This window comes from Lepus europaeus, chromosome 5 (assembly GCF_033115175.1).
Source record: "Lepus europaeus isolate LE1 chromosome 5, mLepTim1.pri, whole genome shotgun sequence".
Taxonomy (NCBI): Eukaryota; Metazoa; Chordata; class Mammalia; order Lagomorpha; family Leporidae; genus Lepus; species Lepus europaeus.
This window is the reverse complement of record NC_084831.1, coordinates 138,256,939-138,282,470: the sequence shown is the minus strand read 5'-3', so window position 1 is coordinate 138,282,470 and position 25,532 is coordinate 138,256,939. Positions and strand designations below refer to the sequence as shown.

At 42.4% G+C, this 25,532-nt stretch overlaps 1 pseudogene; it reads right to left on the bottom strand.

Annotated features, from left to right (window-relative positions):
• Nucleotides 1-2,284: 2,284 nt before the first annotated feature.
• Nucleotides 2,285-3,037, bottom strand: LOC133761118 (small ribosomal subunit protein eS6-like; annotated as a pseudogene).
• Nucleotides 3,038-25,532: the final 22,495 nt, after the last annotated feature.

The window sequence follows — 25,532 nt, the reverse complement described above, 5'->3', positions numbered from 1 at the left end:
GAAACGGGGTGGTGCTGTTCTCCTCCAACACTACTGGAAGATGCCAAAAATGGTGACTAAAGATTTGTCTTTCTTGCCCATCCCTTCGTCTTTGCTCCTAGTTTTCTCCAGATTTCTCAAATACCTCTAAAGTCTGTTGTCAGAGAGTTGAAAGCATAGTTTAGTTTGCTGACATACAGAGCTATCCGTGACTGTAAATGGAGTCTATTTTCATGTGTCTTAGAAAATTTGAAGATATTTTTGACCTTGAAGGTAAACTTAAACCTCTGATCCTGCCGGATGAATTTGGCTGCAGCCTTCAAGATCTGACAAATCCAGGTAGCATCTGTCCTATTTCTGGAGCATGGCTATTTATCCAGCACAAAGGGAGGGAGGTAAAAAGAGGTAGGCTTTCCATCAGAACTCCAGTCTAGTCTTTAATTATTAGAGGTACCAGAAGCCAACTTGCCTATCTCTGGTCCAGTGTTTTAGAGGGTACATGAATAATAAATCATTTCATTATCATCCTTGTTTCCATGGCCATTATTTATTTTAAAAGCCAAGTAGTCAATTGTTATCAAATATTAATTGAAGGAAAGATGCATATTTTCTAGGCATAATATCCTATCAGCAGTTATAACAAAGCATGTAGCAAGTAGACTAAAAAAATTAGCATTTTTTAAAATCCAAAACAAATTTGCAATACATCTCAAGGGACTGAATACTGCACAGTACTATACATGGAAGTAAGTTTGGCATCCATTTCTTACGCATATCTGCATATTAAGTAAGCAACTTCCTTCTTTTTTAAAAATATTTATTTATTTATTTATTTAAAAGTCAGTTATAGAGAGGCAGAAGCAGAGAGAGAGAGAGAGAGAGAGAGAGAGAGAGAGAGAAAGAGATGTCTTCCATCTACTGGTTCACTCCCCAGATGGCCACAAGGTCTGGATCTGGGCCCATCTGAAGCCAGGAGCTTCTTACAGGTCACCCATGAGGATGCAGGGGCCCAAGGACTTGGGCTATCTTCTACTGCTTTCCCAGGCCATAGCAGAGGGTTCAATCAGAAGTAGAGCAGCTGGGACTCATGGGCAGCGCCCATATGGGATGCCAGCACTGCAGGTGGCAGTTTTATCTGCTATGCCAAAATACCAGCCCCATAAATACTTTTCAATAGTTTGTTATGGGAGCTTGGCCTCTTGCTGGAGGAGAGTTGGGCTGGGGCTCAACAACTCTGTGCCACGGAAACTCTGCTTCTGCTGATAACGATACTAACACCAAGGATAATAGTTACACTATGAAGATACAGCCTATCACTTGAATAAGATAGATATTCAGAGATATTTGCTAGGAACATGACAGATGTGCTCTAATTTTTGCCTCAATGCTTTTCAAAAAGATTTATTTATTTATTTGAAAGGCAGAGATACAGAGAGAAGGAGATAGAGAGGCTGGGAGAATGAGAGGTCTTCCATCTGCTGGTTCACTCCCCAAGTGGCCACAATGGCCAGGGCTGGGCCAGGAGCCAGGAGCCAGGAGCCAGGAGCTTCTTCTGGGTCTCCCACATGGGTGCAGGGGTCCACGCACTTGGACCATCTTCCACTGCTTTCCCACATGTGTTAGCAGGGAGTGGGATCGGAAGTGGAGCAGTGGAAGCTTAACCTTCTATGCCACAGCACCAGGTCCAATTCATGGAATCATGTTTTGCAAATGAGGAGGCTGAGGCTTTGAGAGATCAGGCCACTTTCCCACCTGACTTCTTAGATGCTGCTATTAACTCTTATGTTAAACTACAAGGAGGAACCAATCCAGGACAAAAGAAGAAAACACAGTGAGGTGATTCCAAAGAATGAGCTTAGGAAAGAAAGAAGAAACAGCAAAGTGAATGGTCAGAAACATGAATAGGATTCGGAGACACACAAAATGCAAGTTGAGTGAGTGAAGCAAAACTGTGTAAATGGAAGAATAGATTGACACCTGCCTAAATTTGATGCAGGCTTATGTGCTAGCATAGGTGTGTGCCTTAGAAGAACCCTACAGTTCTGGCTATCATCACATCTTCCTCTAAGGCTCCCACCTCCTGGACAGGGCAGAACTGGGAAAAGATATACATGTGCTTCTGGTGTAACTTGTGCCCCAGGTACAGTCCTGCAACCCAGGTGCCAGGTGCCAGGCTCTGAGTCTGTCCAGGGATATTGTGAAGAGGCTGTATTAGCTTAAAGGAGTCAGCCTGGGCTTGTATCTCTATTCCACACATCGCAGAATACTCATCCTTTTTTTTTTCTGAAACACAATCTTATTTATTTGTTGTTATTAAACCTTATTTTTGACTGGACTCAGATTTAGAAGTAGATGCTCTCAGAGAAGACAGCCTACGTCTCTTGGCAATCTGTTCCTGGCATTTTTCTTTGGCCTCCTTCATTCTCTTGGCCAAGAGTTTAGCATATTCTGCAGCCTCCTCCTTGTTCTTCTTATGCGCTGTTTCTTCAGAGCAGTTCGCCGGCGTTTGTGTTGCAGGACACGTGGAGTAACCAGATGCTGAATCTTGGGTGCTTTGGTCCTAGGTTTCTTACCTTCTTTGATTAAGGCTTTCTTACAACATACTGGCGTACATCATCTTCTTTAGAGACTGAAAAGTTTACGAATTCTGCTGGCTCTTTTAGGACCCAGGCGACGAGGCACCGTGGTATCAGTCAATCCAGGAATATCTTTCTATCCTTTTTTTACAATAACCAAGTTGAGAACACTCAAATTGGCGTTGACAATGCAGCCCCGAACTGATTTGCGTTCTTTCTCCAGTTCTCCTTGGTCTGTAACAGGAATGCCCCTTACTCAGCAGAAGGCGGACCCGCCCATGGGTCAGGACACCTTGCTTCATAGGAAAACCTTGTTGATCATTCCCACTACTGATCCGGACCACATAACCCTTCCATTCTCCACCCAGAGCATCAGCAGCAACTTCTGTGGCCATACGCTTCTCATTACGAAATTTACGTTCATCGTCCACTTCGATGAGTTTCTGGCAGCCAGTGGCTGGGAAGGAGATATTCAGCTTCATTTTGAAGCAGATGACTGCCTCCTCAGAGGCGCCGGGGAAAAGAGGCCAGAATACTCATCCTAAGTGCCCATCAGCAGGAAATCACATTAAATGTGGCAGCATGAGAAGTGGAGAAACGTTAAATGAAAATGACATGAATGATACACTTTGAGAGAGAATGTAAATAATCAATTTGACTTGATGAACATTGCTTATTGTCAAGTACACACACACACACACACAATTGATCCAGTATATCACAGATAAATGCTTAGGTGATTAGAAATAGCCTTTATTAACCTGACCTCCACATTACAATGGCACATTGACTTCGTGTTTGTGATTTGAGCACAGTCAAGCCTGGATTAGAGTTTTCTGCTTGTTCACACAAACCTCAGCCCCTGTCAGAAAGGGTTTATCACTCTGAGGTTTCGTTTTTCTTGGCATAGAGGAAGAGGTACAGCATTCAGAGGAGGGAGATATGGGTACTTTTCCAATGTTTTTCATGCTAGATTGAGACAGAAAAGCATTTCAGTCCTTGACAGTTCCCACAGGACTCCACCAATGATCTTTTCTACACACAAGGCTTCAGCCTACTGTGGGATTTCTGTTCCCAGGCCACCTTTAGCTTCACCCAGGATCCCTTCCTCCCTTTGGGGGCTAAATACTGAAAGCATCCAATACCATCTTGCCTTTGAATACAAAGAGATCCAAGCTCTGATGTGCTGGAATTACCTCTTGCTGGTCACAAGAGTGACTGCTAAATGTTCAGAAATTTTGCATGCTGTTAAATCACTGGTAGCCTAATATTGGTCATTCTGGAAGTATTTACATTACAGAAACTGGGAAATGTTACATGTCAGAGTGCTTTTTTAGTGACTTTTTAAAAAGATTTATTTATTTATTTATTTGAGAGGCAGAGTTACAGAAAGAGAGGTCTTCTTTCTGCTGGTTCACTCCCCAGATGGCTGTAGTAGCTGGAGTTGTGCCTATCCAGGAGCCAGGAGCCAGAAACTAGGAGCTTCTTCTGGGTCTCCTATGGGGGTGCAGGGAGTGTGGGACCCAAGCACTGGGATATCTTCCAGTGCTTTCCTAGACCACAAGCAGAGAGCTGAATCAGAAGAAGAGCAGTCGGGACACAAACTGGTGCCCATTTGGGATGCTGGTGCCACAGATGGCGGCTTAACCTACTACCCTATGGTGTGGGCCCAGAGTGAATTTTTCTTAAGAACTGAAAATAAGAGACAACGATCCCTCCACTGAATGTGCCATGCATTCCCCATTCTTTCAGAAACATCAAACATTTACTAAGAATAAAGCTTGTGGTAGGTAAGAGAACTCTAGGAGGTAGGTGCTACAAGGACTTTAGGTTAGAAAATATCTCACTGACTTTGAGAAACACCCTGACCATTATTTTACCTCCTACTCAGATGGGAGAACAGCTCTGAGGCTCTTCTATTGAGACTGACATATTCTAAAGCCTCTCCCTCACTGGATTAAACATCCCAAGAACGTTGTTTCAGAAACTTGGAACAAATTTACTCCAAAATAAGTGATACAAAATGGCACAAAAATCAAGTCCCTCACTTTTCAGACACGTTTTTCTTCCACTTCCTCTCCTAATCTATATTTTGTTTTGGAGAATGGGGTAGTGGGGAGAGGGATGTTCATAGCAAAGAAAGGAACACATGGTAATTCCCATGGGTATCTTGGGTCATTTGCTCTTGCTAGTGTCTTCCAGATTACTGGGAACAGGTTCATAGGGATTTCATAAATGACGTTTACCACCCATTTACTTTAAAATCTTGTTCATGGGGCAGGTGTTTGGTCTAGGAATCAACATGCCAGCATCTGGTATAAGAATGTCTGGGAGAGGACAGCACTGTGGCACGGTGGGCCGAGCCTCTGCCTGTGATGCCAGCATCCCATGTAGGTGCTGATTTGTGTCCTGGCTGCTTCTCTTTCCATCTGGCTCTCTGCTTACATCCTGGGAAAGCAGAGGATGGCCCAGGTGCTAGGACCCCTGCACCTGTGTGGCAGACCCAGAAGAAGCTCCTGGCTACTGGCTTCGGATTAGACCAGCTCTAGCCATTGTAGCCATCTGGGGAGTGAACCAGTAGATGGAATCTCTCTCTCTCTCTCTCTCTCTCTCTCTCTCTCTCTCTCTCTCTCTCTGTAACTCTACTTTCAAAGTAATAAAGAAAATATTAAAACCAAACAAAAGAATGTCTGGGTTCAATTCCCACCTCCAGTTCCCAAGTCTAGCTTCCTGCTAATGCAGATCCTGGGAGGCACCAATGATCGCTCAGGTGGTTGGGTTCCTGCCACCCACATAAGAGACCTGGATTGCGTTTCCAGTTCACAGCTTTGGTCTTGGCCCAACCCTGGCCATCACAGGCATTTGGGGAGTGAACCAGTGTATAGGAGTTCTCTCTCTTTCTCTCTATTTCTCTTTCTGTTTCTCTGACTCTCTGTCTTTCAAATGAACAAATAATCTTGCTCAAATACATAATTTTCTTTTGTGTCCCCCCCACCCCCCACCACAACTCACTTTTAATTCCAGGGCTCTGTATCCAGAGTGAGAAATGCCAGCAGACAAAGAGGCTGCCTTGGGTTATATGACCCTACTGCCCGTGCAGCCTGGAACTGGAGTCCGAGCTCCTTCCTCTGCTACTCATCTGTGGAATGACCTTGAGCTATCACTTTCCTAATCAATGTGTAACAAGATGGTGTTTCCACTCATAGGGGTATTTAGAGGATTAACTAGGGCCCCCTAGGACACTTGGAAGAGATAAGGACAATTGATTATTACTAATCCAGTGCTGGGCAGGTCCAGTGGAAAGGCCCTGCATTGTTTAGATTATGGCAAGCCTTGGATCCCTTACTTCTAAGAATCATAATCAGCTTAAAAGGACCTGAAACCGGCCGGTGCTGCGGCTCAATAGGCTAATCTTCCGCCTGCGGTGCCAGCACACGGGGTTCTAGTCCCGGTCAGGGCACCGGATTCTGTCCTGGTTGCCCCTCTTCCAGGCCAGCTCTCTGCTGTGGCCTGGGAGTGCAGTGGAGGATGGCCCAGGTCCTTGGGCCCTGCACCCCATGGGAGACCAGGAGAAGCACCTGGTTCCTGGCTTCAGATCAGCGCGATGCGCTGGCCGCAGCGCGCCAGCCACGGCGGCCATTGAAGGGTGAACCAACGGCAAAGAAAGACCTTTCTCTCTGTCTCTCTCTCTCACTGTCCACTCTGCCTGTTAAAAAAAAAATTTTTAAATATTAAAAAAAAAAAAGGACCTGAAACCATGACTGCTTGGAATTTCCTGTTGGGGATCAGAGTCTTCTCTGTGCTTGCTCACAGGAAATAAAGCAGAATCAGGTAACAGCCCCAGAGACTTAGGTCCTTAGAGAATGTGACTCCCAGCATGATCTGAAGGGGAACTTGGAAGAAGAGGAGCAATCCTAGGCCCTCAAGTGTGATGGGTACAGAAGTGGGTTGAGAGATGAAGCAATTGCAGATATTTCTCTATTCAGTCTCTTTCCTTTGGGTGTTAGTTCCTTCCCCTTGCTGATCTCTATAGGCTCCTTCTTTTGAAATCCTCCTCAGTTTTGTTTTGTTTTAAAGATTTTTTCTTTTATTTATTTGAAAGGCAATTACAGAGAAGCAGAGAGAGAGAGAGAGAGAGAGAGAGAGGTATCTTCCATTCACTGGCTCACTCCCCAGATGGGCACAACAGCTGGAGATGAGCCAATCCAAAACCAGGAGCCAGGAGCTTCTTCCAGGTCTCTCAGATGGTGCAGAGGCTCAAGAACTTGGGCCATCTTCCACTGCTTCCCCAGGCCATAACAGAGAGCTGGATTGAAAGTGGAACAGGCAGGACTCGAACCAGCACCCATATTATACCACAGTGCTGGCCCCAAGCCTTTGCAGTTTTAAGCCCTTCATTTTCAAGCCTTCTTCATTTCCAAGCTGTGTCTAGGAGTCCAAGTAGTTTTTTTGGAACATCCACTCTGTGATGCATGCCAGGGTTACATCAGAGGGAAAAAAAATGCTATTTCTTCTCCCAAATGAGCACAGAGCCTATGGGGGCTGCAGGGAGAACAGGAAAGCAGGTCAACAGAGAATGACAGGGAGCACCGTGAAACAGAACGTGGGCATGTGTGGGAGGAGTACCTGAGCGGAGCTCCTAAAGTTAAGGGGTATTTCCTAGAAGAGGTGATATCTGGCTAGTTCAAGGACAGATAGGTGTTAGCCAGGTGAGGGAGTGGGGAAAGAATATGCCAAGAAGAAGAACACGTACTGAGTTGTGAGAGAAGAAGGCATTTCACAGAGCTCTGAGGGAAGTGTGAGCTTAAGGTTTGGACAGGGAGGAGCTGCATAGGATGAGTCAGCAGAGCCAGCCGAAATGCTCCTAGGGGCCATGCTCAGGCCCTTGCATTTTATTATTTTTCAAATTTTATTGATTTATTTTTATTTTTTTAATTGTTTTGCTGTGAAATCTAAGAATCTCTAGAGTTATAATCTTTTTGTTTAAAGATTTATTTGTTTATTTGAAAGGCAGAGTTACAGAGAAAAGAGAAAGAAGTCTTGCATTGGCTGGATCACTCCCCAAATGGCTGCAATAGCCAGAGCTTTGCTGATCTGAAGCTAGGAGCCAGGAGCTTCTTCTGGGTCTCTCATGTGGGTGCAGGGGCCCAAGGACCTGGGCCATCTTCCACTGCTTTCCAAGGCCATAGCAGAGAACCAGACTGGAAGTGGAGCTGGGACTGGAACAGGTGCCCATAGGGGATGCCGGCACGGCAGGCAGTGGCTTTAACAGCTACACCATGGAGCCAGCCCCTTATTTTTACTTTTTATTTTTTAAAGATTTATTTATTTATTTGAAAGGCAGAGCTGTAGAGAGGCTGAGAGAGAGAAAGAGAGCGAGCGAGCGAGAGAGAGAGAGGTCTTCCATCCTCTGATTCTCTCCCCAGGTGGCTGCAATGACCAGAGCTGAGCTGATCTGAAGCCAGGAGCTAGGAGCTTCTTCCAGGTCTCCCACGTGGGTGTAGAGGCCCAAGGACTTGGGCCATCTTCTATTGCTTTCCCAGGTCATAGCAGAGAGCTAGATTGAAAGTGGAGCAGTCAGGACTCAAACCAGTGCCCATATGGAATGCTGGCACTGCAGGCTGTGGCTTTACTCGCTATGCCACAGTGCTGGACCCATTATTTTTATTTTTTTAAAGGCAGACTTACAGAGAAAGAGAGGGATAGAGAGAGATCTTGCTTTTATTGGTTTACTCCCCAAATGGCCACAACAGTCAGGGCTGGGCCAGGCCGAAAGCCTGGAGCCAGGGGCTTCTTCCGGGTCTCCCACGTGGATGCAAGGACCTAAGGACTCTAGCTATTTTCTGCTGTCTTCCCAAGAACAATACCAGGGAACTGGATCAAAAGTGGAGCAGCCAGGACACAAATCGATGCCCATATGGGATGCCAGTGCTACAGGCAGCAGATTAATCTGCTATACTAGGGGAAAGCAAAGAACCATTGAGGTGTTTTAAGGCCTCTTTAGAATTGTGATTTAGAAAGTATATAAAATAATAATAGTGACAGTTGAGATTAGTTAAGATTTATTTAACACTTACACACCAGATAGATTTTTAGCACTTTTTAAAGTGCCTAGTACTTTATTTGTTGGTATCAAAAGAGAATATAATATAACTAAGTTTCAATTATTTTATTTGATTTTTACAATGATAAAGAAATGTATGGCACCATCCTTACTTTATTTTTTCCCCCAAAGAAACCTTTTATTTAAGGAATACAAACTTCATGCATTCCATAAGTACAACTTTAGGAACACAGTGATTCTTCCCACCATACCCACCCTCCCACTGCTCCTCCTGCTCCTTCTCCCATTCCCAGTGACATCTCTATTAAAATACATTTTTAATTAACTTTATACACAGAAGACCAACTCTATACTAAATAGAGAGCTCAACAATTTGCACGCACACAAAAAATAAACTGTTCCTCAACGGTTGAGACAAGGGCTGTTCAAAGTCATTGCATCTCAAAGTTAATTTCACTTCTTTTTTTTTTTTTTGAAACGTAATTAACTTTAAAGAAGCACCCAAGAATGATATATCTTTTGCAAACACTTAGACATAACCATGACTTATAAGAATATCCTCCACTTAATACATTAAAATGAAATAAATCTTTGAAAACAAGTTTTACTGTTAACTTTCATCATACAACTCTTTGAGGACAGAGTTCTGGCATGGGAAGTTAGTGCATAGTGACTTCTGTTGTTTTTAACAATTAACACTCTTATGTATGACCTCAGTGATCACCCGAGGCTCTTGACATGAGCTGCCTAGGCTATGGAAGCCTTTTGAATCCACAAACTCAGTCAGTATTTAGACAAGGCCATAAGCAAAGTGGAAGTTCTCCCCTCCCTTCAGGGAAAAGTACAACCTTCTTTGATGGCCCCTTCTTTCCATTGGGGTCTCACCCACTGAGGTCCTTCATGTAGGATATTTTTTGCCACAGTGTCTTGTTAAGCATTTTGGTCTCAAAGTGGCCTTGCCCAAAACTATATGGTGGCAGTAAGGTATAAGACTAGAATACAAACCCAATCAGATCTTCACCAGCACCCATGCATTTAGCCACTAGGCTATACACATATCTTAGGTCAGTAATAAATACTAATTTTTTGGTAACAGATGTTAATTCTCATGCTTATCTTTTCTTTATTCCTTTTCAATTTTAAGTTAGTATATCCTGGAAATTCTTATGACCAAACGAGATCTGACTTTGTGAAAATGGACAACTCAACCCAGATTCCAATTACAGAAAGTTTTGGGATAGGGGGAGTTGTCGTCGTGATACAGTAGGTTAAGCCTGCAAAGCCAGTTTCCCATATGAATACTGGTTAGAGTTCCAGCTGCTCCACTTCCGATTCAGCTCCCTACCAATGCACCTGGGAAAGCAGCAGAAAATGGCCCAAGTCTTTTGGACCTTGCACCCAATCGGGAGACTAGGATGGATTCCCAGGCTCCTGGCTTTGGTCTTGCCCAGCCTTGCCCTTTGCAATCATTTGGGGAGGGAACAAGCAGAAGGAAGACTACCTCTTACCTCCACCCGCATGCCCAGACATTTAACTCTGCCTTTCAAATAAATAAATCGATCTTGTAAAAAAGAAAGTTCGGGTAAGTTATAAACTAGAAGGAACACACTGATAATTCCATGCTGACCAGACTCCTGGCTTAGCCTTTCTGTGGCAGTTGTGTGATCCTTCAAAGAGTTAACCCTGTGAGGCATCTACCTCTGTTTCAATCCTGAGCTCTACTTGGAATCTATAGGAATCTTAACCGTAGGCTCAGTTTCTTGATTGCAAATGAATTGTTCCTCCTTTAGAGGACTATGAGAGTATTAATATAAAGAGTAATCCAATGTTTCAAAAAGTTTACTATTATTTCTAACTACCAGGAATGTTATTTGAAGGTGTTGGATCTCTTGTTTGGAGACAGCACGGATTCTATTATCAGCCACTTCTAGAAGTTCACATTAGGCCAGTTTAAGTGCCGAGATTTAAAATTAGACATTTATCACAGATTAAATGCACTTTCTGCAACTGTTGTGTATGGTTTACCAGGGGAAGTCAAATTCCATCAAGTTAATAAAGATATGTTTTGGTAATCAAAAAAAGAAAAATAGTAATCCAAGTAGCCACTTAGAGTCAGTTTTTTTGGAATCAAATTCCCAATTAACAAGGCTCACCATTCAGAAAAAAGCAAACCAGATTACTTAAGTGAATGATAGGTTAAAAAATTTCACTCCTACAGGGCAAATCTTGTGTCTTTAGAAAGGCTCATATTGTGGATATCTTCTGAGATAATGCTCACAAACATCAACTATGATCATCCCTCAGTAGCTGTGGGAAATTGTCTTCAGGAACCCCAGTGATGCCAGAATCTGCAGATGAGCAAGTCCCTTGTATAAAATGGTACTGTGTTTTCACACTACCTATGCAATCCTCTGTATATTCTAAATCATTTCTAAATTAATTACAATGCAAGTAGTATATAAATAGGAGCTATACTTCATTGTTCAGGGAATAATGGCAAGAGAAAAATACATGTACATGTTTAAGACATATGCTTCTTTTTAAAATATTTTAAATCAGCAGTTAGTTGATCCATGGATATGGAGACAATTGATAGAGAGGGCCAACTGTATTCCTTTTGTTCTGTCAACTGAGTAGTTGCTATGTGCCAGGCACCATGCTAACCAGGGAAGAGAAATGGTTGAATCATGGTTTCTTCCTTCAAGTCTGACTGGGAATCTGAGAGTCACCAGTATTCTTTTAGTTCAAGTGTTTATTATCTCTATTTCTCTGAACACCTTGCCATGTGCATCATTTGACTCACAGGTAATCCTAAAAACAGCCCCTCCCCTGCAACCACCCGGTTTTGGACAGTCACTTTCGTTCAGGGAGAGGAGAGACTGTACTTAACCTGAGTTTCCTGGCTAAAACAATTTGCCACCACTCATCAATCACTTCCTTCTACTTTCTCATTTGGCTAACAAATAACTAGGCATACTCTAGCCTGTGCTGTTCTTGCAGGTCTATTTTGATATGTTCTCAAGGGAAAAGTGAAAAAAAATTATTTTCAGCTATCTGGAAAGAATCACTATTGCTTTAAACATTGGAAACAGAAACCTCTAAAAGAAATGCCAGCCCTTTAGAGAATTTCTGAAAAGCCCAGATGTCTGACTACAAACCAACACCATCCCTTTATCAAACATGCCAACTCCTCCTTGGGGAGTTGCGTGCTATAGAAGCCCAAAGGCAAGGCTTGAAGATCAGTTGTCATGGAAACAAAGCTAAGGTATAAGGAGTTCATCCAGTTTCACACACCCCTCTCCAACACATGTTGTTCTAGAGAAAGAAGTGAGCAAAAATCACCACAAAGCAAGGAATATACAACCCTCTGTGAGCAGGGAGTCCCGGATCAAAGAGCTTTGCCTTCTCAATATTTCTCAGGGATGCCCATCTTTCTCATTCCTGCATGGAGGAGGACATGGAGAATGATGAGGAAGTGTGGTTGGAATGCATTTTGTAATTCTGTTCTCTTTTTTCTCTCTTTCTACTTGTTTCCTGCTTCCTACTTCTCGTCTTCAATAGTGTCGTAGTGACCTCTTTTCTATACTCCAAAGAATTGACAGACCAGTTCTTCAACTGTCAACTTCAACTCCATAGTCATTACTAACCCCAAGTGACAGGTCAACCTTATGAACTGGACAGACAGGATATGCGTTTAACAAAGCAAATGAGGTCGGCCTTCCGGAAGGGAGATGCCAATCTCAACTGCTGCTAAACATAGTATCTCATTCAGGCTTTCTGAAGACATCTTTGACTGCATTTTTGAGTGGTGCAGCAATTTATGACATTCTGGTTTTACAGGTAAAAAAGTTTAGTTATCTTGGTCTCATCAGTGCCCAACACAGAGTTGGGTTATAATGGTTTTACCTGCTCAGCCCTACTCATCTACTTGGAAAATGGTCTTTCCCTCCCCATCATTTTACTCTTAGGGAGTTCTTTTTCAACCCTATCTGAATGATCATAATTGATCGCTTGATGAGAGGGTACATTTCCAAGTATGGCCAGATGACTTCTACATTTCTGGGCTTAGGATCATAAGTGGCCAAAAGCTTAAGGTCACTTATGGGAAATGCTTATAAGTTAGTAAGTTATGCCTCCACCTGGGGCGCCGGCATCCCATATGGGCACCAGTTTGAGTCCTGGCTGCTCCACTTCTGATCTCACTCTCTGCTATGGCCTGGGAAAGCAGTTAGAAGATGGTCCAAGTCCTTGGTCCCTTGCACCCACATGGGAGACCTGGAAGAAGCTCCTGGCTCCTGGGTTAGGGTTGGTTCAGCTCTGGCCGTTGCAGAAATTTGTGGAGTGAACCAGCAGATGGAAGACTTCTCTCTCTTTGCCTCTCCCTCTCTCTGTCTGTAACTCTGCTCTGAAATAAATAAATAAATAAATAAATCTATCTATCTATCTATCTTTAAAAAGTGCCTGTAGATTTTCAGTGCTGTGAGGGAAAAATCAGTCTGTAACAGGAAAATGAAAAAACAATATCTAGAAACAGCAGAATGAAAACATGGGGGTAGAATCTTCACTGTGTTAGGTCCTTGCCTCCAGCAGTTCCTGGCATCTGGCTGCATCGCCACCATTCTTGTAGCTTAGTTGCTCTTAGAGGAAATGAATACCCTTCTCATTCATATCCATTTCTTTTTTCTGAGGTATGGAGTGATTTCTGTCAATTGCAACCAAAAAGATTCTATTCCCAGACACTTACTGGTTACTTCTGTAAATATTTGCTGAATGATGAATGGGTAGTTTTCCAGCATCCTGCTGCAGAGTATATTAAGGCTGGAAGGTGTTGGAATAGTCCTCAGTCCTGAGTGGATCCACTGGTACACTGTTCCAACAGAAAGTACTCTCATTTTGAGTTCTCTTCTCTTCAAAGCGCTCCTTAAAGGGTCTTTATCATCTCCCTTGGGAATTTAACCAAGGCAATGATGGGAATATGAACCACTGTGATGTTTTGAATTTTCTCTTCTTCCTGTTCATGAGATACTATTTGTCTCAAATTGAAATAATTAAGGTATAGTGCTTATTTCCTATTGATTCATTCACTATCCACTCATTCAACAAATCTTTTTGAGTTTCTATTTAGGGTCAGGTACTGTTGTGGCTCTGGATTCACAGAGCAGACCAAGGGTCCCAATTTTCTAGTGAAGGACTATCGAAAAAAGCACGTTAGCGGTTAACCAATGGTTTCAGGCAGCTTCAGACAGTGATAATTGCTATGACTAAAAGAATCAGAATATGGAATTATGCATCTTGGGGTGTGGGTGGGCTATTATACTTGCAAATGAGATAATCAAGGGGGGTCTTCTCCGAGGAAGTGGTATTTAAACAGGGGCCTGTGGTATACAGAAGGTGAGTCATGTAAAGATGTGTTAGAAGAGCAGTCCTGCAACATAGCCTGAGGAATTCAACTAAATGGTCCCTGGGGTTCTTTCTAGATAGAAACACCTAGAATTTTACCCTTCCAACCCAGGTCTTATTTTACAATACTTATTATGTTTCCTCTTGAAACCTTTATCAGTATCTGTAAATTTCAGTTGTGAAGCCCAGAATTAGTCTGGAAGCTCCAGGGATGTTCTTGCAATAATTATTACTGATAAACCTCTTCCAGCAGCATAGCCATCTATGGTATCAGCATGAGTGACCATCAAAAGATGAACAACAAAGGAAAATGTGGTATTACACACAATCGAATACTGTCCAGCCATTAAAAAGCATGTTTGAGGAGACAGATATGTTTGGAGACATCACATGATATCCTAGAAATAAGTACAATTTTTACACGTTAGATTTTTTTTTAAATAAAATTTTTAAAGAAGAGAATCTTATCATTTGCAAAAACATGGATGAATGTGAAGGACACTATATTAATTGAAATAAACCAGTCACAGAAAAACAAATATCACATGCTCTCACACATACACAGAAACTAAATGCTCTCCCATAAATGTGTAAACTAAGATGTTTAAAAATCAGAAACAAAAAAGAAACACTTAAGTATATCAGTTTTTTGGCAAATATAGTGTTTTGTCAAATAAATTGCTAAGAAATATATACCATTATAGTATTATTGATCTGTGACTATTTTAAAATTTACTGTACATGAATGAAATTAAACATCTTTTCATTTGATTACTGTTTTTTGCCCTTGTCTATCTTCCTTTTGAACTATATAGTCTTTTTACTTTTTATTTGCTGAATTCTTTATTTAATTTTTATTCCTCTTTATTTATTTAAGCCTTTGACTATAACATCAGTTAAAAATATGCTATCCCAAAAATAATAAATAAAATTAAGTTAAAAAAATAAAAGCACTTATTTGTGCCATAAAAACAAAGTTGATCTCATTGAAGTAAAATGTAGACTGGTGATTAGGACAGGGTGGGGTGACTTGTGGGGAGGGAGGGTTTCAGATGCTAGTTAAAGGATACACACATATAATTACAGTTATACAGAAGGAATAACTCCAAGAGATCTATGGTACAGAATGGTGACTATAGTTAGTGACAATATATCCTTTGAAAATGCTGAGAGTAGATATTAAGTGTTCTCACCACAAAATGATGACTAAGTATGGTAATTATTTGTTAATTAACTACATTCAGCCATTCCACTATCAAAACATTAGGTAGTACATGAGAAACATATAGAAGTGTATTTCATTTAAAAATTAATAAATGTGACTTTCAAAAAGGACTCATAACTCCAGCAGCTTGAACCCCTAGCATTGTATTTAGTGAGAGCTGCTATCCAGGAAGGGCAGCCCTAAGATGCTGGACACAGAAATTCTGATCTTCCAAGGCAAATGATGCACCAGATAACTATCCCAGAATCATGGATCATTTTCTACTTAAGGCTTAATTGCTCCATCTGTAACTTTGGAGTAGTCACAATGGACAGGTATCATCCTCAGAATTTAAACCCCCAGGAGAGACTCTACAGGACAAATCTCTCCAAAAGAAGTCTACCAGCTGGCTGGCATCTTTTGTATCTAGAAATGACTAGTTTTAGTTACAATTAGAGTAGGTGGGCCGTCATTTGGGCAGTGTGAACCTCGGTTCTGAGGATTTACTTCTGCTTCTGCCAGTCAGCCCGAGGCCATTTCAAATTAAATTCTCGGCCGGCGCTGCAGCTCACTTGGCTAATCCTCCGCCTGTGGCGCCGGCACCCCTGGTTCTAGTCCTGGTTGGGGTGCCGGATTCTGTCCCAGTTGCTCCTCTTCCAGTCTAGCTCTCTGCTGTGGCCTGGGAGTGCAGTGGAGGATGGTCCAGGTCCTTGGGCCCTGCACCCCATGGGAGAGCAGGAGAAGCACCTGGCTCCTGGCTTCGGATCAGCGCAGCACGCCGGCTGCAGGGCGCTGGCCGTAGCAGCCACTTGGGGGGGGGGGGGGTGAACCAACTGAAAAAGGAAGACCTTTTTCTCTGTCTCTCTCTTTCACTGTCCACTCTGCCTGTCAAAAAAAATTAAATTCTCACATTGAGGATATTTGGACCTCACAAACTGCATGAACACAGACTGTCTATATGAACGCCAGCTTGCAGCTATAATCCCCAGCTGAATTTCCACTTATGCCAACACTGAGCCATCCATGCCAGTTCTTTTTCCCCCGCTGTGTGGTGAGTTTATTTTTTGCTTTCTCTGAGGTTTAGGGTGTTTTAGTGTTTTGTTAAGGTGTTTTGGTGCCTTAACTTTCTGTAGAGTTCTCCTGTTAAATTTCTCATCCTGGGTACCTTTCTCTGAAGGGAGGAGAGAACTTCCACTTGGACTATGACCCTGTCAGAATAAGATCGAAGTCGGCGAACCCTTAGGGCTTCCATAGCCTCGGCAACTCATAACTAGAGCCTAGGGAGATTACTGACGCCATAAACAAGAGTGCCAAATTGTTAAGTCAACAACAGGAGTCACTGTGTACTTACATCCCATGTGGGATCTGTCCTTAATGGGTTGTCCAATGTGAAGTAATGCTATAACTAGTACTGAAACAGTATTTTTACACTTTGTGTTTCTGTGTGGGTGCAAACTGATGAAATCTTTATTTAGTATATACTGAATCCATCTTCTGTATATAAAGATAATTGAAAATGAAAAAAAAAACTGGTGTTAAATTGGAAATTGCATAGAAAATTAATCAATTTTTAAAAAAATATCATGTAGGATCTCTGTCTTTAATGTGCTATACATTGTGATTTAATGCTATAACTAGTACTCCAACAGTATTTTCCACTTTGTGTTGCTATGTGGGTGCAAACTGTTGAAATCTTTACTTAATATATACTAAACTAATCTTCTGTATATAAAGAGAATTGAAAATGAATCTTGATGTGAATGGAAGGGGAGAGGGAGCGAGAAAGGGGAGGGTTACGGGTGGGAAGGAAGTTATGGGAGGGGGAAGCCATTGTAATCCATAAGCTGTACTTTGGAAATTTATATTCATTAAATAAAAGCTTTAAAAAAAATTCTCATCCTGGTCATGTTTTCTAGTTAGTAGATAAAATAATGGCACAACTTTTCATTCATAGCCTCTTAGTTTGGGAAATATGTGGTAAGTATTTGGGAAGCACAGCACTCTGGGGCTGGAATGCAACATGGGCATGCCACAGGAGGAGAGAAAACTCATTGAAAGGGGAAAGGGAGATGAACAAAAAGCCCAATTCTGCATCTGCTGTCAATCAAAAAAGAGTAAGGGTAACATATCTGACTGATGTATCTGCCAATTCTTATTGACTACAGGGCCATTTGGAGTTTTAGTGTCTGTGGAAGAGCTAGGACAATAACAAGACCTCGTACTTTAAGGTAGCACATGAAAGGCTCTAAGAGCTTGCAAAGTATAACCAAGGTTCAATGTGTGTGGTTTCTTGTGTTCCCGCTAAAGGAGGCAGAGAGGGCTCTGGGGCTCAGGAGTTGTTACCCACATTTCTTTATTTGTTGTCTCCTCAATTCCATTCAAGGCAGGAACTTCAGTTTCTTCTTTCATCACTGTCTCTCAGTGCCTATAGTAACAGACCTGCTTCCCAGGAGGGGCCTAAGAGATGTGCAATGGTGAATGAATGGACAGCAGGTCCTGTGGGTAGAGGATATGGTGCCTTGGGCCTGAGTTTGCAGTGCCAAGGAGGTCCCGTTACCAGGCCCAGAGTCAACAGTGCAAGGCTCTAGAGATACTACAAGTGAGAGCCAAGGCTGAGGTGATGCCAAGTGGGTCAGGAAGGAGGGGAGCTGCTGTGTGGAGCACTGGAACAGGTGGAGGGGAGGATCTCATAGCCTTGCTTCAAGCTGGAGAAGGGCTTTGCCTCCCTCCTCCTGTGGGGAGTGTGTGTGGAGAGCAGGGAGAAGAGCCAATGTGGACTGAGAAGGGGGCTGCGGGAAGCCCTAACATACGTGTTTAAAAGGCTATCATTAAGATTCTTAAGCCATAAAGAATACTTTACGACACTTCTCAACTAAAAAGCAACTCACAGGCAGAAACAAAGTAGTAGAGATTATCCATGTCTGTAGGCTGGGCTTCAGATAGGCCCTTGTCTCTCCCACGTCAAAGGCATCTGTTCATCTGCATCGCTCCTCCTCACCAACAAACTTCTTTCTCCAACTCACTGCAATCCGGTTTGAGCCCCTACTTCTTCAACACCCCCCCCCCAAACTTTTTAATTATGGCAGTTGGTGACTTCTCACTCATCTCCTATTTGGATTCCCTGTAGCATTTGGCATCATTGATAACTTTCTTTTTTCTAATACTGTCTCTGACTTGGTTTCAGGGACACTGCCTTCTGGCTTCTTCTTAGTTTAACTTGCTGCCTTCTACTTATCTTGTCCTTTATTTGTTGGTATTCTCCAGGTCTGCTCAGTTGGACCTCTCTCTTCTCACATAATACCATTTCCTTGCAGTTTCTCAGTGCTGAGAACAGCACCTTTAAACTGATGACTCCTAAGTGAATCTCCCGTCTAGATTTCTGTGCACAGGGCCAGACCATATATGTAGTTGGAAATAAGCAAGAGTATCAACCGCACCTGGATTACTATAAAAGCCTGAATGATCTCTTTCTGTCTGGTCTCTCCTCCTTCTACTCAGCTTCCAGCTACTGTTATTTCTCAGACTGGTTCTGAACCTGGCTACAGTTCTCTCTGGCTTATAGAGTCAGTGTCACACAGTGAAGCTTACCATGTCATAATGGAATGAGCCCCTTTTCTACCTGAGGCCCTGCTCATCTCATATAACCCTTCTATGCTGTTTGCTTTGAATGCATCATTTTTGATCAGTGCTTTGGGTCTTTACACAAGCAATTTCTTCTTCCTAGAATTCTCCCATCCTGCTGGTACCTGCTCAGGAAACTCTTATTCAAGACCTAATTAGTAAGTTACCCCCGTGATGAAGCCTTCTAGATGTGAAGTCAGTGTTAGTCATTACTTGAGAGGGCGCCACACATACCTCTGTTACCACACTTATCATGTGATGTTCTAATGTCCATTATCTCTCTCATTAGATTGTGAATTCCTATGGAAAGGTACTATGTATCAATCATCTTTTGTAAGATCTGAAAAGCATAGTACTTAGTATACATTAGCAACTCAAATATTGAAAGTAAATTATGGGCCTGACTGAAACACTTTCTTATTAACCATGAACTCTTTTTTTTTTTTTAAGATTTATTTGAAAGGAAGTTACACACACACAGAGAGAGAAAGATCTCTGAGCCACTGGTTCACTCTCCAAATGGTCACAACACCTAGGGTTGGGCCAGGCTGAAGCCAGTAGCCAATAACTCTAACCAGGTCTCCCATGTGGGTGAAAGGGACCCAAGCACTTGGGTCATCCTCTGCTGCTTTCCCAGGTGCATTAGCATGGAGCTGGATGGGAAGTGGAGCAGATGCAACCCTTGAGCCAGTACTATGATATGGGATGGCAGCATCACAAGCAGCAGCTTAACCCACTGAGAGCACTGCCGCTCCATGACTCCATTTATTTATTTATTTATTTATTTAAAGATTTTGTTTATTTATTTGAAAGGCAGAGTTACAGGTGGAGAGGGAGAAAGAGAGAGAGAGAAATCTTCTATTTGTTGGTTCACTTTCCAAATGGCCACAACAGACATGATTGGACCAGGCCGAAGCCAGGAGCCAGGAGCTTCATCTGGGTTTCTCATCTGCTACCTTCCCAGGAGCATTAGCAGAGAGCTGGACTGGAAGTTGAACAGCATACAGATACTCAAACCTGTGCCCATGGGATGTGTTGTCACAGGCGGTGGCTTAACCCACTACCACACAATGCCAGCCCCAGCATGACTCCCTTTTAAAATCAATTTCTAACTTATTTTTCATTCCTGGTTGGTTCTTGTGTAAAATCTACAAGTGAAAAGATCAAAAACCTTAAGGAAGTAAATTTTTAGCCATAGAAACACTCTAATTAAGAGCCTCCCCTGGGGATGGCGCCCTGGTGCACAAGGTTAATCCTCCGCCTGCAGCACCGGCATCCCATATGGGTGCTGGTTCTAGTCTTGGTTGCTCCTCTTCCAGTCCAGCTCTCTGCTGTGGCCTGGGGTAGCAGTAGAGGATGGCCCAAGTGCTTGGGCCCCTGTACCCGCATGGGAGACCAGGAGGAAGCACCTGGCTCCTGGCTTTGGATTGGCGCAGCTCTGGCCGTTGTGGCCATCTGGAAAGTGAACCAACGGAAGGAAGACCTTTCTCTCTGTCTCTCTCTCTCTGTTTGTAACTCTACCTGTCAAATAAATACAATCTTTAAAAAAAAAAGGGCTTCCCAAATATAACTTCAGATTTAGCAGGTATTTCATTTTAAATGAATTAATAATTTATATAATTGAGAGCTATGTGCTATTTTACATAATCATGTCATTTAATCCACACAGCAACCCATGAAATAGGTGCTTGATGTTATAGATGAAAGAACTAGGGGCTAGAGAAGCAAATTACTTGCCATGTGGATGGGAACTGAGCTAGCATTGAATACAGAGCTCAAGCTTATAGCCAGTAAAAACTGCTATTTATATAAAATTCATTCTGGTCTCCTGGAAACCATCTCTGCTTTCCTGTACTCCCAGAGCTCAGACCAGAGACCTGTGCTAGTGCCCTGTGCAGACCTCTGTGCAGACTTCTGACACTGTACTGTTAGGATGTTAACTGCCCAGTTAGGACACCAGTTTCTCAAAGGCGGGAAATAGTTACATTCACTGTTGTGGTCACAGCACCCAACACACAGCCCGTTGCTTACTAGGTTCTCAGAGAACATTTATTGAAGTAAAACGCAGAGAAATACAGGGCTCACCCTTTGTCTTTGGTGGCAGCAAGGTGTGTCCCTTCGGCTCTCCAAGGGGTTCTCACTGCTAAAGAAGATGCTCTCTTTGTTTCACAAAGAAACCTCACAACTCACTTAAAAATTATTAATACGCCAAAGATAACCGATGGCTTTTAGTTAGAGTCCATCTTCTGCATATTCTCACTAGCCATAAAGATTTTGTTGATTTACTTTTGTTTTGTATAATGAACAGAAATTGTTTTAAATATATGTGTATGTACGTGTAGAAGATTTCAATACTGAATGCAATTCCTAACTGTGTGACTATCCTTCATACCCTCAGAGATCATATGATTGCATTGAGAATCCCTGGACCTCCCGGTTTTGCTTTGGCCAACTCCCTTCCTCAGGCAGAATCCAGACTCTTGAACCTATCGTGGCTGGACTGTATTACAGGGAGCCAGACTCCAATATGAGGAACTCCTGCCCTTGACGTTTCTAAGTACCCCATACACACACACACAACACATAAACATACACACATACAAACACACACATATACACACAACACACATACACACAAGATACACACATATACAAACACACATGTGTATACCACATACATGCATATACACACAACACACACATATACAAATACAGACAACACATACACATAGAACACACACATACACACACCACACACATAAACACATGCAAACACATACACATACACACAACACACACATAAATACACAACACGTAAACATACCACACACGTGTACACAGAACACATACAACATACAAACACACATGTACACATACATACAATATGCATACACATACCAATACACACAACACACATATACACACATAAGCACACTACACACAAAAACACAACATACATACACATACAACACATGCACACATACCACATACACACACACAACACACACATACAACACACAGCACATACACATATCACACACATACACACATACACACAACACACAGCACATACACATATCACACACACATACACACATACACAACACACACACATCACAGATACACACAAAACACACAGCACATACACATATCACACACACATACACACATACACACCACAGACACCACATCACAGATACACACAACACACTCATACACACAATATGCAATACACACAACACAACACACTCATACATTCAATACACACAACACACACATACACACAACACACTCATACAACACACACATGCACACAACATACATACACACAACACACATACACACAACACACATACACATACATAACACAAATACCACCAGCTCTCTCCCTACTGCTAAATCCCTCCAATTTGGACTCCAATTGCTAAACACAACTCCAGGGCTGACTGGTACAGCCTGTGTCCTCTGACTTTGCCTTGCTCTCAGGCCTCAGGCCTACTCTGCCTTCCTACCCTTAACTCCCTCCACCTAGGCCTTGTTGGACCTGGTGGGCAAGTATCATACCAGAATCCAGCTCCCCCTGGTGCCGCCCTGCCCTCTCATTCCAGAGACATGACACATTCCAGTAAACCTGAATGTCTAACAGGCTGAGAGAACAGAAGCCTTTGCCTGCAGCATGCATGTATATTTCCTACCTTGGGAAAATCTAGCAAGATGAAGCTTGGTCTTGTTCCATTTGTAGCCAGTTTTATTGCTCAGAAAGTGGAAGAGGGAGGGAATGGCTACTTTGAACTTAACTCCAGCAAGGTTGGTTGATTGATATGAAATCCTGGATGTTGTACTCTTGTTGACAAAGAAGTGAGTATGAGTCAAATCAGAGAGGAAGAGAGGGTAGTGGCCGGAACTCCAACTGTGTATTCAAAAACACTGAAGTTCAATTCCCAATGTGTAGTGAACCTGTGAAAGTTATTGAACCTTTATGAGGTCTCATTTCCTCATCCATATTCCAGGGATAATGACACCTATTTTGCACAGCATAAGGATGAAGTGTGAAGGCATCACTGTGTTGGACATGTAATAAGAAATGTAGTAAAATGCCCATCTAATCGTTCTCTTTACCAGCATATACACGGATTTGATAAATGCTAGTTTAAGAAGTTCAAGTGTTAAATGAAAACATGTTTGCTCCTCTGCCCAGAGATTATAAATGGAAACTTTAATTGCTTATTGAAGCATTCATTTTAATAATCTTCATGTTGAGACAGATACTTTTGTTCTCTTTACAGAGCACAGGAAACCAAGGCCCATAAAGGTTAAGCAACTTGACCAAAGTTACACAATTAAAAAATATCAGAATTCTGTGTTCATTCTTGAGATTGTATCAACTCAATTTGGTAAGAGCATTGCCTCTTGCTTATCTGGTTAGTTGGCAGTTACATGAGGATTTGTAATCTAAAAAGAAAACTAGTTCGTATATGGCCCTTATTTGAAAGCATTTTAAGCATTTGCAATTAACAACATGAAGAGGGGTGGTATTAAAAGAGGTCTTTGGAATTCTGCAGAGCAATTTTCTTGATCTCTTCAACACGTCAATGTCACCAGACAGGAAGAAGCTGGAACAAAATTCTAGATTAAATGCAATGTGTTATCCTCGATTTGATTTGGGTTTGAACAAGTCAACCAAAATGGTCATGTTGGCATCAAGTTGGGGAACATGAACGTGAACTGAGTGGAGATAAAACAATCAAGAAATATTTACTTTTCTGTTAGGTGAGATAATGGTGCTGTGCTGAAGACAAATGAGGCAAAATATTGACAATTGTAGATTCTAGTGAGAGGATACATGGGTATTCTTGGTGTGCTATTTTTTCCTGCTTCTCCGTGTTTTTGTGTCTTCACAATAAAATATAAGTGTTCTTTGATATAAATGGCAAATTTTTTTAAAGACTTTATTTATTTGAGAGGTAGAGCTATAGACAATGAGAAGGAGAGACAGAGAGAAAGGTCTTCCAACCGCTGGTTCACTCCCCAAATGGCTACAACAGCTGGAGCTGGGCCGATCTGAAGCCAGGAGCCAGGAGCTTCTTCCAGTTTTTCCAAGTGGGTATAGGGGCCCAAATGCCTGGGCCATCTTCTACTGCTTTTCCAGACCATAGCAGAGAGCTGGATCGAAAGAGGAGCAGTCGGGGCTAGAACTAGCACCCACAAGGGATGCAAGCACTGTAGGTGGAGGATTAACCTACTCACAGCATCGGCCAAATGGGGGGATTTTAAAGTTTAAAATGCTACATAAGCATGAAATGTCTGTATCTATTTGCCACTTCTAACCTTTCAGTGACAAAGATTCCAAGAACCAGAGATACAATTTATTCTTTGAACTGGACATTTGCCTGGACCTTGTAGTATTCAAAGACTATGTTGTTCAAGTGTCAGGAAGACAAACAACTCTGTGGGTAGTTTATCAAGTTTCCAATTCCAAAACTAGATTAAACCCTGGGAACTTTAAAAAGGTTGCTTGTTTCATCTTGTTCTTTGTTTGAGTCAGTAAATATTCACATGGGTCAACATTCAAAAAGGACAAATAAAGACACCATCTGTAAGCTGTCCCCTCCCCCTGCCACCAATTTCTGCCCTCTAGCTTCTCATTCCCATTCTTGAGGGCCAACAAGTATTACCAATATCTCTTTTTGAGTTTTTAATGCACATATTGTTTATCTATTTTATGCATTTGCAAGGTTGTGGGAGGAGAGATAGTGCCTAACTGCTAGTTTGCTCCCCAAATGCCCACAACACCCAGGACTGGGCCAGGGAAAAGCTGAGAGTGAGGAAAACATTCTGAGTCTCCCATGTGGGTGACAGGGACCTAACTACTTGAGCCATCACCTGCTACCTTCCAGGGTGTGCCCTGGCAGGAAGCTGCACTTGACAATGGATCCTGGACTTGAATTCAAGCACTCCCATATGGGATGTGGGCATCCCAAGCAACATCTTAACTGCTGTGCCAAATACCTGCCCCTACTCTGACTCTTTAAGCATTTTTCTCAATGTGAGGATCCAGGAAGTTATGAGTTCCTTGAATCTGGGGTATGATATCTGAAGTATGACCCCCTTACCACAGGAGATTGAGTTGAAAATCTCAAGAGATTCAGGAATATGAAACAGATCATCTGCCTGTGCAGTTTCCCTATTCTACACTGCAATGGCTGGGCAGTTAAATGTCTTGCCAAATACTCTGCACAGAATCAGAGGCTACATCCTCTGTGGGTGAATATGGGTGTTTCCCCACTGACCAACTCCCAACAATGTCACACAATTGCCTCTTTGTTCTTTTCCAGAGAGCTGGACTGTTGGTGATATGGGGAGCATTATTGCTGTAATCATTGGGTGTTCACTTTGTAACTCTTGTGACTCACACACTGGCTTGTACATGTGTTCTTCATGTTGTGTGTGTGATTCTACATTGAAATTATAAGTTCCTCGAAGACAGGGTCCTATACCCTTTGTAGCTTCATAGCCCCAGATTCAATGATCTCAGTTTGTATATTTCTTAATATTGCTTGGAAAGCCTAGCAATGGCCTTTTCTTCATTCTGAATATCTCCGGATAGTTCCTGCAGGGATATGGAGTCAGCATGACATATTGTTCTTGTGTCTATTAATTATACTATTCACAGAGTAAAGAATTACAT